Below are 13,785 nucleotides of genomic sequence, written 5' to 3'. Positions count from 1 at the left end.
GGTCATAGGTGTAAAGTGAATAGACCGGGGGGCTAAGAATAGACCAGGGTGCTCTGGTACTGATGGAGATTGTGCAAGAGATATTCTTACCAATCCTTACTGATTGTGGTCTGGAGGCAAGTAAATCCATGATCCAATTACACAGTGGTGTGTTGAGTCCTAGACCCTGGAGTTTGCTGATCAGTTTTGAAAGGATGATGATGTTAAATGCCAAATTGTTGTTGATGAAGAGCATCCTGATGAATGCATCTTTACTGTCCAGGTGTTCAAGGGCTTTGTGTAGCGCCAGTGAAATGGCATCTGCTGTACACCAATTTCTACGAAAGGCCAACTATAATGTATCTACATTGCCTCTCAGACTTTCAAAACGCCATCACAGTTGATGTAAGTGCTATTGGTTGATATTCGTTAAGGCAGGTTACTATACTCTTCTTGGACACAGGTTATAGTTAATGCCTGTTTGAAACAGATGGGTACCTTGCCTTGCTAGAGTGAGATATTGAAGATATCTGTGAATATATTGGTAAGTTGGTCAGCGCAGATTATTAATACTTGGCCAGGTATTCCATCTGGGCTGGATGCGTTCCTCACATTCATTCTCCTGAAGTAGCACACAAGTTATCCTCAGATGGGATCATCAAGCGATGTGGGGTGTGTCACATTTGTGGCCCGAAATGTGAAGTTAGTAAAACATCAAACACAAGTTTTATCAGGTAAACTTCTCCGAGTCTTTATTTTTCCAGTTTCCTTTCTTCTCCTGCTTGTGCTCTTATCTCTCTCTCTCATACCATGTGATTTCCGGTACATCTCATACATATTCATTATCATGACATCCCTCCTTTAATCAGAAATAAACTTTACCTTCACTTACCAATATCCCTCGGAAACATACAAACATCGTAACTAATGGTAATACTATAATTCAACTACATAAAATTTACTACCTACAGCACTCATACATGCACTTTATGATATAAGATTAAAATACTGTCCAAAAGTTCTTATTAAAACTATGGCACAAAGTCTTCGTATCGTTTGGGCACTTTCCGGTTTCGTTTCAGCCTGCCTGCGATATTGTCGTCGCTTCTCGGTTGTTCACTCTCAGTGTTGGCAATACTGCTCGCCACGGCTTCGAGTGTGTCTGGCACTCTAGTCACTTCATCAGGAGTGCTGGTAACTGCCTCTGGAACATCATCAGGTCTCTCAGTTTCAGCATCTCGTATTGGCCTTTCAACCTCTTCGCTCAATGTATCTCTGGACTGGTACCGTTTTACACCTGATACATTTCTCTTATACAGGACTCCAGTCGGAGACTTGACTGTCACCATACTGCCATTTCTGGATACGACAGTATAGGATTGATGGTAATAAGGTGTGTCTAGCTTACCACCAGTTTCATGCCTCACTAGAACATTATCTCCTGGCATGATGTCTGAGTACTTGGCTCCACATTTTGAATCTGTGTACAGCTTTGCTGCACCTTTCTTTTCAGCATCGTGGTCCCTCATCTCCTAGTCGTCTCGGATTTCCTTTATTTCTGGCACTTTTGTGCGGATTTTTCTCCCAAAAAATGCTTCTGCAGGACTTTTTCCAGTGGTTGCATGAGGCGTTGCTCGATAGACAGCCACATAAGATAGCAATGCTTCTCGCCAATTTTTTCCTTCTGCGTGTGCAAACCTCAATCGTTTTTCAATGGACTGATTTTGTCTCTCTACTTCCCCTTTGGCTTGCGGCCATTTCGGAGTTACTTTATGATGGTGGATACCTGTGGTCCTCATGTATTCCGCAAATGTCTCTGAAATGAATTGTGGACCATTGTCAGAGTATAATGTAACAGGTAATCCATATCTTGCAAATATCTCTGCTAACGCTTGTATTGTTTTTTCAGTGGTTGTGGACTTCAACACCACGTACTCATAGTATCTGCTGTAGTAATCTATCACTACCATAATTGATTCACCGGTCGGTAAAGGTCCAAGAAAATCAACAGCTACGTCGATCCATGGTACTGTTGGAAGTTGCGTACTCCGGATCGGTTCTGGCGGATTACTCCTACTTGTGATTTGACATCCGTGACAAGTTTTAACAAATTTCTCTGCGTCTTTATTACAACCTGGCCACCATACCTTGGTCCTGAGGTTTTGCTTGGTACCAACAATACCTAGGTGTCCTTCATGCGCTAAGGATACGATCTTCGGTCTCAATCTTTGCGGTATCACCAATCTGCAACCTCTTAATACACACTGTCCGATGCAACAAAGTTCGTCTCTAATGGGAATGTAAGCCTTGTGAGTACACTTGTCCCATTGTCCACTCTGTATGCATTCACTTACTTCCCTGAGTTCTGGATCACGTTCGGATTCTCTCTCGACTTCCTTCGTAGTCACAGCTTTCGGTGTCGACTGAATAGCTACGAAGCGTACAAAGCTCTCTGTTTCTGTTCCAAATTCTGACTTGGATTGTGGACCACCATCCTTCACCAATCTGATAAGTGGATCTGCAATGTTTGTTTTCCCTGCAATGTGGATTACTTTATATTTGTAGGGTTGTAGTTTGAGTACCCATCTCTCTATTCTGGCACATGGTTTGGATCTAGGTGCATAGATCACCTCTAATGGCTTATGATCTGTGATGAGTTCAAATTCAATGCCTATAAATATGCATGGAACCTCTCACAGGCCCATACAAGTCCGAGTGCTTCTTTCTCTGTCTGAGAGTATCTTCTTTCCACATCTGATAACGATCTGCTGGCATAGGCAATGATTCTTGGTCCTCCATCATGCATCTGGACCAACACGGCTCCTAAACCAACCGGGCTGGTATCCGCTATGACTTTGGTTGATGCCGCCGGATCGTAATATCCAAGAGTTTTTGCATCTGTCAGGCTTTGCTTCAGCGCTATGAACGCTTTCTTCTGCTCAGATCCAAAATGAAATGGTACACCTTTCCTGGTTAGTTTCCTTAGTGGTTCTGCCACTGTAGCGAAATTAGCAATGAACTTTGCACAAAAATTGACCAATCCCAGGAAACACCTCACCTCCGTTGCATTCTGAGGTGCACGTGCCTCTTCAATAGCTTTCACCTTGGCCTCTGCAGGGTTTAGTCCTTCCCGTGTAAGTCTGTGTCCCATGAAGTCCATTTCTGACACACCAAACTGGCACTTGTTTCCATTCACGGTAAGGCCTGCCTTCTGTAGTCTAGATAGTATATGCCTCAACCGTTTGTCATGCTCTTCCTTCGTTGGTGCATGGACTATGATGTCGTCAGAAATGTTGGCATTTCTGGCTTGAGTTGTCTTTCAGGGTCATGGTATGAAATTGCCCTTCAATGCCTTGAATCACTCGATGCATTTCATACTGGTAGATCTCCGAAGCTGCATTAATTCCAAATGATAGTCTCTTGTAATGATACAATCCATAGTGAGTCACAAACGTTGTTACATCTTGGGAACCTGGATCCAGCTCTAATTGATGATAGCCCTACTTCAGATCAATTTTTGAGAATACCTTGCTGGTAGTTAGTTCTTGAAGTATTTCCTCCACTGTTGGTATAGGGTGTCGTTCTCTAATTATAGCTTCATTGGCCATTCTCATGTCAACACATAGTCTTATGTCACCCTTTGGTTTGGGCACAATCACTACGGGACTGACCTATTGTGTCGAATGTTCCACCGGTTCAATAATGTCTTGTTCGATCAATTCTTTAATTTTGGCTTCGACTTTCTCACGAAGTCCAAACAGAGTTCAGCGCATTGGTTGTGCCTTGGGTTTGACCGTTTCATCTACCGCCAACTTCAATTGTCGACCTTTCAGCTTTCCTACTCCTTGCAAGACTGCGGGGAATTCTTGCTTCATATCCTCGTATGACTGAATTGAATTGACACAAGCTCCAATATGAAGTATTGCCAGGTCTTGCGCTGTGCTTCTACTCAGCAATGGTTCTCCCCTCTCTTCTATGACCATAAACTCTGCTTCGGTGTACTTATCTCCAGCTTTAACAGTTGCAGTAAAGCATCCAATGGTCTGAAATGGCTTGGTTGCTGTGTATGGATACAGTTTCTTGGAACACTTCTTTGAGGTACAGATGATCTTTTTCCTTTTCAACTTCTCCCATAAATGTCGATCAATCACATTACTGTCACTGCCTGAGTCTACAATGACCTGCACTGTCACTCCACCAATGATCACTGGGACCTTCTCATGATGTAATTCATTCAACGTAAATTGGTAACAACTCTGTCCCTCCTGGGTATCATCATCGTCATCGTCTATCTGGTGAATGGTATCTTTCTTTCCAGGATACTTTCCTTTCCCTCAGGCTTTGCCTTTGGAAGTTGTACTCTTCCTCTTCTGGTCTGCATTGGACTTGCTTTTGCACTTCTTTGCAAAGTGGTCCTTACCTCCACACTTTCTGCAAACTTTGCCTTTGGCCGGGCAATATGGGTCTTTTCCAAAGTGACCTCGGTTTCCACATCGATAACACTCCACGTCCTGTGTTGACGTATATCTTTGCTGGTTATGGCGATGTGAGAGCCTCTTAATTTGCTGGCTTGAGTTGTCTTTCAGGGTCATGGTATGAAATTGCCCTTCAACGGCCTCTAATGCAGCAGGAATGGTTAAAGCATCGGTGAGTTCCAACTCACTCCCTCTTTCCAGTAGACGTCTTCTGAGTTTATCTGATCTACAGGGCTGTACGACTTGATCCAATAATTGGTTGTCCAAATCAGCTGGCATGTAATTGCATCCAACAGCTAGCTGGCGTAGTCTCGTCACGTACTGAGCAATTGTCTGGCCATCTTCGTCTCATTCTCCGAAACAAATGGCGTTGAAATGTAGCATTCGGTGTCACTACATAGTGTGCATTTAATGCATCTACCGCTTTCCGGTACTCATCCTTTCTTCCAGAATTCAAAAGTGTCTTAAACGTTTCCCGAACTGCAGGTCCTGCGGTGAAAAGAAGTAACGCCCTCCTCTGCACTTTTTGTTCAACTCTACCGGTATCTAGAAATAGGCCACGACTGTTGGCGTAGGATTCAAATTCTTCCAGCCATGCCTTCCACTTCATACTTACAGTGCTTGCATCACCCGTTGCATCAAAATGAGCAATTCCACTATGTGTTAGAAAGTCACCGTTTGCACCAGCCATGAGGAAATATTCCAGCCCCAAAAGTACTGAGTGAAAGAGAAAATTCTTATCACCTTGAAGTTCTCTTTAATCTTCTTTAGTCTTTAATTTTCTTCAAGCTTCTTTCATCCTCGTCGTCAATGTCACATTTGTGGCCTGAAATGTGAAGTTAATAAAACATCAAACACAAGTTTTATCAGGTAAACTTCTCCAAGTCTTTATTTTTCCAGTTTCCTTTGTTCTCCTGCTTGTGCTCTTATTTCTCTCTCTCATACCACGTGACTTCCGGTACATCTCATACATATTCATTATCATGACAGGGTGGTTCTTTGCAGTCAAGCAATGCTGAATAAAACAGTATAAAAGAGATTTCTGTGAATGCAGACATTTTCACCATCAACTCTTCAAAGGCATAAAATTCAATAAAATGTAGAATGGTCCTTTCCAGTGCAAACATTGGCTTATCAAAGAGAAAATTGCATCAATTAGGTCTGAGGGAAAGCAATTTTGTGGAGAGACTAATAGAAACTTTCAGAATGCCTTTTCAAACAGTAATTTGCAAAGCCAAAGTCAATCTTCTACAATGTCAGAACATTCTCTGAGAAAATCTTGTCTGGATAATGGCTGACAGTAGAGTTAATAAAACTTTCTCTTCACGATTAGATGAAAATTTAAAGGGAAATGGCTGAACCAAGCTACATCATTCCTCAAGCCCAGCAAGAAAAGGAAGTAATTGTAATTAATAGGTATGAATCTCCTTGTTCCTCCTTGATTGCTACATTCCGTAACATTTTATTCACAAGATCACAAGAAAAAAGAACAAGAATGAATTATTACCTGTTTCAATGAAGATTATTTGGAGTGTAACCACCCAGTTTCATTGGTTTGATAAGATAAACTATTTAGTAATGATAATAAATGTGGAATATTGTCAGTTATATCAGTTGAATTATATACCATTGTTAAGAAAAATTTAAGCCGATTTGAAGTGGAAAGATTTACCTTAAACTTTAATAGGAAGGGTGAATGGTATTAAGATGAATGTGTTTCCATGTATACAGTATCTTTTTCAATCTATTCCTTGTTTTTTACCAAAGATTTTTTTTTTAAGAATTAAATGCTACAGTTCATTTATTTTTGTGGAAGATTAAATTATCTATTCACTGCAAAAATTGACTTGGAAATATGCTTTAGGAGGTATTCAGTTACCAAATTTTGAAAATTATTATGAGGCAGCACAATTGAAATTTATTAATTGAACGTTAGACAGCGAACAAACTCCTATATAGACCAAAGTAGAATTAAATCAACTTTCAGAAAATGATGTAAATTCTTTTATTTATAAGTGAAGACCAAGTTTTTTGAAGTCTTATAATGTCCCTGTACTTAGACATTTAATTGATATTTGGTATAAGAGAGATTGTATAATTGGAGCAAAGGGTAAAATCACTGGTTGGACTCCTATATATAGAAATAGGATTATACCATTTTCAATGGATAGTCATTATTTAAAGGAATAGGATTTAAAAGGTATTTGAAGGGTAGATGACTGTTTTGAGGAAGGAGTTTTTCTTTCTTTTATTCAATTACAAGAAGAAATGCATATTTCACTGAATTCAATATTTGCTTATTATCAAATACAAGCTTTTTTTAAAAGAAAATTTTGGACAAGAAATTAAACTTGCTAATTTGTTTAGATTTGAAAAATCAATTTCAGAACCTTTGAAAAAAGGATTTATATCAGAAATGTAGAGTTTGTTGCAAGAAAAGATAAATAAACTTGGTGTTTCTAAAATTTAAAAAATGGGAGGAGTTACAACTTATTACATTGGAGGAGGATTGGTTAAAGATATGTGAAAATGCCATAACTAAGTTGATTAATGTAAAATATAATATAGTTAATTATAACTTTGTACATCAGTTATATTTGACACTGGAGAAGTTGAAAAGATATGGTTTTAGGGATTCAGATTTATGTTTTTGGTGTGGAGTACAAAAAGGGACTTTTCTACATTCGGTTTGGTTATGTAAAAAAATGTAAAATTTTTTGTTAAAAGTTAGACACTTTTTAGAATGTTTATATAATATTCAATTATTATTTGATCCTATATTATTTTTATTAGGATTTATGACAGACTTAAGGGAATTGACATTGGGTAAACTTCAAATTGCTTTTATTCGCTTGGCTTTAGCTGTTGCTGGAAAATGTATAGCAGTAACATGGAAAGATGATGTTGAGAAAGGTGGCATGAGTTGAAATCCTGTATGTATTTAGAAAAAATAACATATAGATTACATAATAATTATTCTTTTTTTATTAAAATGTATGGGTCTTAGTATATGTTAATTAAGATATTTTAATTATTCTTTATTATTGTAATGTTGAGGCACTTTCAGATTTTGTATAAGGGTCCATTAGTATGTAGAAGTAGGGGTAGTTTGGGTTTTTTTAGGGGGTGGAGGGGTGGGGGTTGGGGATGTTTATTAATTTACTAATTTAAGACTATGTATTTTACTAATGTATTTTTGTAATAGGGAATTTTTTATTGTATTATCCTTTTAAAATATTATAAATAAAGTTTTCAAAAAAAAACAAGAAAAAGGAACAGAAGGAGGCCATTTGGCTCATCGAGTTTTCTCTGTGATACATCCCTGAGCTAAACTGTTCTCACATCTAGTCCAAGATCCAGCCTTGTCCGCATATCCCATGATACCCTAACTAATTAGATATCTATCAATTTCCTCTTCAAATTCCCTCAATGATCCTGCCTCCATGACTGCATCTTGCAATGAATTCCACAAATCCACTACCCTCTGGCTGAAGAAATTTCTCCTCATCTCTGTTGTAAATTGGTAATTTTTAATTATAAGACTATGCCCTTTTGTCCTGGAATCATCCAATAGGGGAAACATCTTATTTACATCTACTCTGTCTAATCCATTCATTATTTGAAATGTCTCCATGAAATCCCCCTCTCATTCTTCTGTATTCTATTGCATAGAGTCCAAGAACCATTAAGGGTTCCCCATATGTTGTCCTTCTCATTCCTGGAATCATTCTGGTAAACCTCCTCTGTACCCTCTCCAACCTTCCTATATCATTTCCAAGATAAGGAACTCAAAACTGCACACTGTACTCCAAATGAGGTCTCATCAGTGCCCTATAGAGATTCATCAACACCTCTTTATTCTTATACATAATCCCCTTTGAAATGAATGCCAACATAGCATTTGCCATTTTTTACCACTGATCCAACCTGGCAGTCAACTTTCTGTTTATCCTGCACGAGGACCCCCAAGTCCCTTTGTACTTCTGAAGTTTGAATTTTCTCCCCATCCAAATAATAATCAAACCGTTTATTTCCTCTACCAAAATGCACAACTATATATTATAACACATCTGCCATTTCTTCATCCATTCTCCTAAGCTGTCCTAGTCTCTCTGCAAGCTTTCGATTTCTTCTACACTTCATTCTCTACAACCTATCTTGGTGCCATCTGCAAACTTTGGCATGAAATTATTCAATCCACAATGTAAATCATTAATATACATTGTAAAAAGAAACGGCCCCAACAACAATCCCTTGCGGAACACCTTGCCTGTTACATTAATAACAGGCAACCAACCAGAATAGGATCCCTTAATTCCAACCCTTTGCTTCCTGCCTATCAGCCAGTGCCCTACCCAATCTATTATTTTTCCAAGAATTCCATGTGCTCTCATCTTATTAAGCAGCATCTTATGCAGCACCTTATCAAAGGACACAATATCCACAGCCTCTCCCTTGTCCATCCTACTTGGGATTTTCTCAAAATATTCTATTAGGTTGGTCAGTCAGTATCTTCCCTTCATAAAACCATGCTGGCTTGGACCTATCATGCCTCAAAATATTCCATAACTTCGTCCTTGAGGATTGACTCCAATATCTTTCTAACTGCCAAAGTCAGACTAATAGGCCTATAATTTCCTTTACTCTCCCTCCCCCCTTTCTTAAACAACAGAACTACATTTGCAATCTTCCAATCCCTGGGAACCTCTGATTTCTGGAAAATCAATTCCAATGCCTCTACAATCTCCATGGCCACCTCCTTCAGTACCCGTGGGTGCAGTTCATCTGGTCCTGGAGACTTATCTACTTTTAGGGGGTTACAAAAAAGATTGATGAAGGGAAGGCTGTGGATGTTGTCTATTTAGACTTTAGTAAACCTTTTGACAAAGTTCCCCACAGGAGGTTAGGAAAAAAGGTGGAGGCATTAGGTATAAATAAGGAGGTAGTGAAATGGATTCAGCAATGGTTGGATGGGAGGTGTCAGAGAGTACTGGTAGAAAATTGTTTGTCAAATTGGAGGCCGGTGACTAGTGGAGTTCCTCAGGGATTGGTCCTGGGTCCTCTATTCTTTGTTATATATATTAACAATCTGGAAGAAGGGATGGTAAATTGGATAAGTAAGTTTGCAGAAGATACAAAGATTGGTGGTATTACCGTAGCTTAAAAAGAGATATAGGAAAGCTAGAGGAGTGGGCTGAGAAATGGCTGATGGAATTTAATACAGATAAGTGTGAAGTGTTGCATTTTGGAAAGGCAAATCTAAATAGGTAATATACATTGAATAGTAGACAATTGAGGAGTGCAGAGCAACAAAGGGATTTAGGAATTATGGTAAATAGTACCCTCAAAATTGATACTCAGGTAGATAGAGTGGTGAAGAAGGCATTTGGAATGTTGGCCTTCATAATTCGGAGTATTGAATTCAAGAGTTGGGATGTTATGATGAAATTGTACAAAGCATTGGTGAGGCCAAGTTTGGAATACTATGTGCAGTTTTGGTCACTGAATTATAGGAAGGATATAAACAAAATAGAGAGAGTGCAGAGAAGGTTCACGAGAATGTTGACAGGATTTCAGGGTCTGAGTTACAGGGAAAGGTTGTGCAGACTAGGGCTTTTTTCTCTGGAGCATAGAAGATTGAGAGGGGACTTGATAGAGGTGTTTAAGATTTTAAAAGGGACAGACAGAGTAAATGTGGATAGGCTTTTTCAATTAAGAGTGGGGGAGATTCAAACTAGAGGGCATGGTTTAAGATTGAAGGGGGAAAATTATAAGGGGAACATGAGGGGAAATTTCTTCATGCAAAGGGTGGTTGGAATGTGAAATAAGCTTCCGGCAGAAGTTGTTGAAGCAGGGACGTTATTTACATTTAAGGAAAGACTGGATAATTACATGGAGGGGAGAGGATTAAAGGGGTACTAACCAGGTGCTGGCCAGTGGGACTAGGAGGGTGGGGATTTGTTCTGGCATGGACTAGTAGGGCCAAACTTGGCCTGTTCTGTGCTGTATATGGTTATATGGTTATATAGATCATTCAGTGTTCTAAGCATTCTCTCTCTTGTAATCTAGACTGTACTTAATTCTATTCCTGGAGATCTTTGACTATTGGATATATTGCTAATGTCCTCCATGTTGAAGATTGACACAAAATATTCATTTAGTTCCTCTGCCATTTCCTTGTCACCCATTATAATTTCTTCAGCTTCATTTTCAATCGCTCCTATATCTATCCTTGTCTCGCTTTTACTTTTTATGTATTTGAAGAAACTCTTAGTATCCTTTTGTATGTTATTTACCAATTTCCTTTCATAATTCATCTTTTCTTTCCTAATGTCTTTCTTGGTCTCTCTAAGTTTTTAAAAATATTCCAGTATTTTTTGTTCCCCTGTATGCCCTCACTTTTGCTTTTGTTTTAGCTTTAACCTCTCTTGTTAGCCACATCTGCATCATTTTACCATTCATAATTTTCCTTGGAATATATCTATCCTGTGCTTTCTTTATTTCTTGAAGAAATATCAACCAATTCTGTTCTGCTGTACCCCCAACTTGCTTAATTTTCCAGTCAATCCAGTCAACTTGGACCAGTTCCTCTGTCATACCACTGCAATTCCCTTTGTTTCACTGAAATATTGACACACCCAATATCAGTTTCCCTTTCAAATTGGAAGCTGAACTCTATCATGTTGTGACCACTACTTCCTAGGGGCTCCACAACCTTTAAATCCCTAATCACCTCAGGTTCATTACACATCACCCAATCCAAAACCATTGATCCTCTGGTGGGCTGATCGACTAGCTGTTCCAAAAAGCCATCCTTTAGGCATTCTATTAACTCTTTCTCCTGAGATCCTGTACTTTCCTGACATTCCCAATCCCCTTTCATATTAAAAACTCCCATAATTATCTTGACATTCTCCTTTTCTAAATTTTTTTTATTTTTCACAGTATGAACCATACGGACCAAAATCCAGACAAACATTTCCCTCTTGAATATACACAGTGTCATTTTCTCCCCTTTTCCCCCTCCCTTCCCTCCCTCCTTCAGCCCCCTCCCCACCCACTCAACGTTCAACATATAAGATACATTAAGCCCATTAAACAATGTCATCACACAATGAAAATAAACAAGAAATTTGTGTCATCTACTTTTACATACTGGTTCAGTTCATTTCGTCTTCTTCTCCTTCTGTCATTTTAGGTGGTGGAGGTCCGCGGTAGGACTTCTCTGTTGTGTTCCATGTACGGTTCCCAAATTTGTTCGAATACTGTGATGTTATTTCTTAAATTATATGGTTTTTTTCCAACGGAATACATTTATTCAGTTCTATGTACCATTGCTCTATTCTCAGGCTATCTTCTAATTTCCAGGTTGACATAATACATTTTTTTGCTACAGTTAATGCTATCATAATAAATCATTTTTGTGCTCCATCCAAATCGAGTCCAAGTTCTTTACTTCTTATATTACTTAGAAGAAAGATCTCTGGATTTTTTGGTATGTTGCTTTTTGTGATTTTATTTAATACCTGATTTAGATCTTCCCAAAACTTTTCCACTTTCTCACATGCCCAAATTCCATGTACTTGTAAACCCAAGACAAGGAATAAATTCTAACAAAGGTTGTGAATGTTTTAAATTCTCTGCCCCAGAGGGCCATTTTTGCTGTGTCATTACATATATGCCAGGCTGAAATGGTTAGGTATTTGGATTGTAAGAGAAATAATTACTTTTATGGGGAATGGGCAGGAAAATGGAGTTAAAGCCAAAGATCAGATCAGCCATAATCTTATTGAATGACTTTGAAGGTTTGAGTACCATACCCCTTGAATTAAACTAAATTATCACAAGTGCAGAGATAATGGGAAATTTCTACAGATGTGCAGTGGAAAATGTGCTAACCACATTTAAGTATCTATGGAAAATAGCATCTGTGACAAGCACTGAAATTGTGCCCCCCCCCACATTGTTAAAAAAATTACTGCTTAATTTTAGTGTAAAAAATATTGAACACAGCATATGCATGCAAACAAATAAAGAACTGCATACAGATAAACAAACTTTGCAAAACAAAGAGAATTAAAAAAATCAATGTAGTGCACAAGTAAGTCCTTAAATTAGTTTCTGATTGAGTTTGTTGTGTGGAGTCTGATGGTGGAGGGATAGCAGCTGTTCCTGAACTTGGTGGTGCAAATCTTGTGGAAACTATACATTTCTTCTAATGCTAGCAGAGAGAACAGAGCATGTGCTGGGTGGTGTGGATCCTTGATAATTGCTGCTGCTCTCCAACAGCAGCATTGCATGTAGATGTTCTTGATGTTGGGGAGAGTTTTGGCTGTATCCTGGGCTGTGTCTACTGACTTTTGTAGGGCTTTATGTTCATGGGTATTGGTGACTCCATACCAGACCATGATGCAGCTGGTCAGCCCTGGGTGCTTCTTGAAGGGAGGTGTCACTGTCCTCACCTCATCTGCCCAATGCCAAACTCCTGAGCCTGACATCTAGTTCCTGAGCCCAACTGCCTCATTCCTATCCCCATCTGTCGCCACACCCCTCCATCTAACTTCCAAGCCTGACTGCCTCGCTCCTAGCCCTGTCCATCGGGGTTGAGGATAGGAAATTAGATATCTGGGGAAAAAGGTATGAATTAAGTACCATGGTAAAAGGTTTGCTAAGCTAAGAATGTTTAGAGGTTGGGAAATTACATGCTGCCTCATCACAAATACGATCTATTTTGAAGTGTTTGTATGTGACCTATGCTAAAAAACCTGACATACAGATTTTTTACCAGTGATCGAATTTGATAGTAAACAAACAAAGAATTTTCCGTGATATCAAAATGTTCTTTCAATTGATTAAAAGAAAGAAATTATCTTTCTGCAAAGCAATCCTGTAATTTTATACCTTTATAATCCCAATTCTTTAAATGACTATTAAATAATGAAAAAGGAATAAGCTGATCATTATAATTAAAATAGATAATTTACTTTTTGATCCTATAATCTTATTTTTTGTCCATAACATCAATAAATGTTTTAATATCAGCATATTATACTCCTGTAATAAATTTATATTCCACTGAAATATAAATTGATGTATTGCAGTTTCAGAAATACATGCCATCTCAACTTTAGCCCAACTTGGAGGCCGATCCAAATCCACCAATCCACTAGTAAATTTAAGTTGGGCTGCTTCATAATAGTTCTGAAAGTGAGGTAATTATAATCCACTTAATGCATACTTCCAGGTAAATTTATTTAATGCTACCCTTGGTAATTTACCTTTCCATAAAAATTCCCTAGTGATTTTATTTAAATCCTGAAAAAAGTTATTT

The 13,785-nt window shown here is 38.5% G+C and overlaps 1 long non-coding RNA gene across 1 annotated transcript in view; it reads left to right on the top strand.

Moving 5' to 3' along the window:
* The first annotated feature begins 268 nt into the window (after positions 1 to 268).
* Positions 269 to 13,785, top strand: part of LOC138755625 (uncharacterized) — a 49,987-nt gene continuing 36,470 nt past the window's right edge. Inside the window, exons 1-2 of the long non-coding RNA XR_011352432.1 lie at positions 269 to 384; positions 5,788 to 5,870. This is a non-coding gene — a long non-coding RNA (uncharacterized lncRNA). The remainder of the gene's footprint in view (positions 385 to 5,787; positions 5,871 to 13,785) is intronic.

The sequence above is a fragment of the Narcine bancroftii genome, chromosome 2 (genome assembly GCF_036971445.1).
Source record: "Narcine bancroftii isolate sNarBan1 chromosome 2, sNarBan1.hap1, whole genome shotgun sequence".
In the NCBI taxonomy this organism is placed as follows: Eukaryota; Metazoa; Chordata; class Chondrichthyes; order Torpediniformes; family Narcinidae; genus Narcine; species Narcine bancroftii.
Note: the sequence above shows the minus strand (reverse complement) of the source record. Positions and strands in the feature narration are given on the sequence as shown.